Source organism: Triticum urartu, chromosome 2, assembly GCF_003073215.2.
Source record: "Triticum urartu cultivar G1812 chromosome 2, Tu2.1, whole genome shotgun sequence".
NCBI classification, from domain to species: Eukaryota; Viridiplantae; Streptophyta; class Magnoliopsida; order Poales; family Poaceae; genus Triticum; species Triticum urartu.
This window is the reverse complement of record NC_053023.1, coordinates 150,217,132-150,221,650: the sequence shown is the minus strand read 5'-3', so window position 1 is coordinate 150,221,650 and position 4,519 is coordinate 150,217,132. Positions and strand designations below refer to the sequence as shown.

Sequence of the window (4,519 nt, the reverse complement as noted above, 5' to 3'; positions counted from 1 at the left end):
CAGGAACCTTCTAGATGATTCCCAAAATTGGGAAAACCGGACGAAAAAGGTTTCCTTTTTGAAAATCTACAGAAAAGGTTCCTGAAACTGGGAGTCTGTATTATAAGAACCTGCTGAAAAGGGCCGGCCCAATATCTCGATCACTTGTTCTTAGCCTATGCAAAGGGTCGACACTTCAACATGGTGAATGTCATATTAAAACCATTCAGCTGCGCATCAAAGACGATAGCTCGCGATAGCCACGTCGTCAGGTCGTTCGCTTTTGTCGAATGTCTAGGCGGACGCTCGGGCTATCCAGGTCATCATTTTTACTGTGGCAAGGCGATAGAAAAATCTCACCCGAGAAACTTCCCCAGGTAACACCTCCCTCGTGAAAACAGAGAGAAAGGAAACTTCCCCAGAAAGACAGCCGTCATCTCCTCCCATCTCAAACCGAGCAGTCCACGCCGCCGTCTCCTCCCATTCCCTCTCTCGCACGCCGCCGTCTCCACCCATCCCAAATTCTCCGAATTTGTCGCGCTAGCTACTAGAGGAAGGGCTTGGACGCCGTCGTCGTCCTCGCCCATCGGCGCGTCATCCGAAAGAACCCCGTCGGCTCCGTCGATCTGCTAGACTTGTCCAAGGAGAGGGAGAGCAGCAGTCGCGTTTGGACGCGAGGAGGGGGAGCAGCCAACCGCGCCCGGCCGGCGAGCACCGCGCCCCGTCGTCGTTCAGGAGCAGGACAAACAGCTGGTGACGGAGCTCACATCAACGCCCGCCGACCACCTCGGTAGTTGATTCAGGTGTCGGCGACGAGCAAGGTAAATCCTCTTCGCTTGGTCACTTTGACTATGTGTTAGATTTGATCCCACTCGCTCTGACCCCCTTCTCTCATTCCTCAGCACTCCGCTTAGCCTCGCCGTCCGCGCCCACCGACAGCGACAGTCCCCTGGTTGTTGCAGGTTTGTGAGCCTTCGATGCTTCCTGGTGTGGCTTTAGTTAAGTTCAGCCCCTCCACCCATGGGTCTGATCACACTTTTTTGGCTTAGATTTTTTTCTCATTTGCATCTCCTGTTTCTCTTTTGTATTCTTCTTCTTTCTTTTGCTGTTCCATTGGAATTTCGTTGGGGTATTTTGGCTGGTTGTTGAGAGTTTGTTCCTTGTATTTTATCTGCCCATTTTATTATTTCTTACCCTTCTTTGATTTTTCTTTGGATGATCTGGCTCTCATCCTCTTTTGTGGTATTAGTGGTTGTTTTTTATATTCAAAGGGTTGTGCATCTTTGTAGTAGGATTATCAGCCCCAGTGACAATTGCGAAAAATATATCATTCAAAGCTTGGTGTTCTTCGCTGTTATTGTTCCTAATTTGAACGTGACTTATGTATACCTAGGAAGTTTTAGTAGATTTACCTTCAAATGATCTATCATGTGAAATAAATTGGATATTAGTAAATCTGTTACTAAGACAAAGACATTGTGTTGTTTTTCATAAATTTTCTGAACTGTCTTGGAGGAAGCTCAGTCATTGACACTCCAGCATGAGCCGAGGGCTCAGACCGTCTCGCCGCTGGTGGAACTGATCTTCTTACATTTAGTGCTCTTGAACAGCGGCTGATTGATTTCCTGTACTACAAATACAAATATATGTGATACACTACTTTCCTGGACTGCAACGTCAAGGCACTGGTTACTATGGTGCTTGTCTTGGTCATCCACAAGCACCAGATACAGAACACAAGAGTCAAGACTTGCAAGTTTGCCCTATGCTCACACCCACAATATGTTTGTTGAAATACTCTAGAGATAGCTGCAACAAGGATGTAGGACTATGCATTAATTGCAGTTTCCGAATAACAAACAAGATTGCCAAAAAAATATTTTGAGGCTTCATTGCTCCAAAATCAGGAAATTCGTTCACCGCACAAACATGGTGTCTCAGTCATCGGCTGCCGATGTCATCAAGATTTCTTCATATCCCTGTGGCATGTTTTTCATCGTGCTCTCTTTTTTTTTTATTGCATCTGATTCATGTTTGTTATCCTTCCTTGCTTTTCCTTGTACAGGAAACAACCAAATAGATGTTGTCAAAGCAGCTTGATTCATCTTTGTTCTCCTTCCTTGCTTTGCCTTGTAGATGAGACAACCAAATAGATGTTGTCATAGCTAGGAGAGGAGGAGGTGTCTGCGTTGCTGCAGCATTAGGAAGAGCATCATGGCTTCGAAGGTCACACCCTGACGGTGCCTGCCCTGCCACACGATCCACGCATGCTGGTATGTCGGCCGCGTACAGATAGCTGAGCTGCGCTCTCCCTTCCAAAGGGACGACAGTTCCTCTTTCTGAATCAGATGAATATAGATATTGGATATTTACTAAGAAGGGATACTCAATATTTTGGATTAAAAAATTAATTATCTGACCAACTTCTTGTACTTGCAATTTACAACTCTAAGTCAATGTGGAGGAGGAAACTGACCTGAAACATCCTATTTCCTTAAGGTACAAATGGTTCCCTCCTGTGGATGACAAGGATGAAGATCGCTGTCGTCACGGCCAAGGGCCTTGCCTTTCTCCACGACGCCAACCTGGCGGTGATCTACAAGGCCTCCAACATCTTGCTCTACTCGGTAACTCACACATAACTTCAGACTTTCTGCTAAGAAAAGTAGCAGTTTTGAAATGTCTCACATTTTGGAACTGTATGGTTACTGAAAAATGGGGTCGAATAGTACTTCACACCTCTTATGCTGAAATTACAACACAAATGAAAAATAATTTGATCATGAATCTTAATTTCAAATCTCTATCTTTTGACCAGTTGAACCATCCAAGATGCCATGCTTCTGAACTTAGCTAGCCCGACGCGTTTAAGTGTAGCTCTGACCTGACTGGAACTCTGAATATTCTTGGATGAATGCCAAACCCGAGAAATCTTATATTGTCATAGCGCCTCACCATCCAATTTATCAAGATACATTTTGCCGTCATGGTCACATAATTGTCCAGTGAGATAAACCTTCATGTGTCTTTGTCTATCTATATTTGAGAATGAATCCACTTCCTAAACAAGAGTGCTTTGAAGTATTTTACTCTAGCAGCTATCTGTAAGCCAAAGTGAATTTCCAATGGACAAGGATCTAATTTATTTCCATCCTTCCGCCGTGTTGTGGGCTGCAGGGTCAGTTTGAGCCTCCTTGAGCTCGACGTGATCGGGGGCCAGTGCTCTACACGCTTGCCGACGTGGTGGCCGTCGAGGTGGTGGTCGTCATGGTCGACTTGACGGCCAGGATAGCAGGAGGAACAGATGTGAAAAAGCGATGGTCGTCGAGGTCGGCTTTACCTGCTAAGTGCATCTACTTTTCGCCAGTGCTAACCATTGTTTTGAAGCACCTTTCTTCTTTGTAATCATTCATTTAGGCTGCAAGACTGCTGCTTCTCTGTTCATACTCCTTCCTTTTCTTTTTAGTCTGCATATAAGATTTGGTCAAAGTCAAACTTTGTAAACTTTGACTAGCTTTGTAGGAAAAGATATCAACATTCACACTATGAAATCAATATTATTAGATGCATATCCATATGTACCATGCTCCTGTGATCATGTCTTTGCTCACCTGATGTATTTTATGAATATGCACTGCCAGCAATGCATTTTTACTGCTGTAGCTTTTTTTTATAAGATGGTACTGTCACTTCTACTGGATTGCTCTACTTTCTAGAGATCAATAAGTTATATAAGTTCAGCAATAGTTGCATGCACACGTGCTGCCCACAGAACAAAAAACAATTCAAAAGAACACCGCACAGTGACGCCTCAGCAAGCATTAGCAAGATTGGTCCGCTCAGTCACGCAGAGGAGGCGCGCCCAGGGCGCGCCCCATCCACTAGTAGGATTCATCCTGTGGCACGCTCATGCGCTTGTGTACATGGATCTGGCCTAGCACGTGACATGTGGACGAGTCTCCCAGTGAGCCAGCGCGCGCACCTGTGAGTTTATTGTCTTTTTTACTTCCAAAATTTTCACTTCGATTTTCTCTTATTTCTAGAAATGGTTTAATAATAATAATTCAAAAAACATTAAATATTGTTAAATGTCATGTATTTACAAATTTGTTCAAGGTTTATTCTAGTAATTTGCTAATTGAGTGTCTAAAAAAGGGACAAATGCATTTTTGCCCTTAGTTGGAACCAGCCCATGGGTTTTTGCCCTTACCTTTTGGCTCTGCTTAGTTTTGCCCTTAGATTTGTCCGTGAGTCGTCTGAGTGCCCTTTGACCATTTGACCAATATTCTGAAAATTCGTAACAAATTCATATGAATCCATAAAAGTGAAAATAAGATATCAAAATGTTTAAAAAGACATTACCTTTACGTGCATGCCATTTGCATTAAGAGAAAATTAATGCTTAAACTACCTAAAGTTATTAATGTTATTAGCATTATTAAAAATGAAAAGGTATAAACAATACTTTTTTCACAGATAAAAATTACATGCAAACGTAGGTGATGTTTTCCAAACATCCTGGTATCTTAATTGCCTTTTT

At 43.3% G+C, this 4,519-nt stretch overlaps 1 long non-coding RNA gene across 1 annotated transcript; it reads left to right on the top strand.

The window, feature by feature from the left end:
• Positions 1-382: 382 nt before the first annotated feature.
• Positions 383-3,563, top strand: LOC125536464. The gene is made up of 5 exons (XR_007295048.1): positions 383-800; positions 882-941; positions 2,116-2,252; positions 2,479-2,606; positions 3,157-3,563. It is a non-coding gene; the product is annotated as an uncharacterized LOC125536464 (long non-coding RNA).
• The last annotated feature ends 956 nt before the right edge of the window (positions 3,564-4,519 follow it).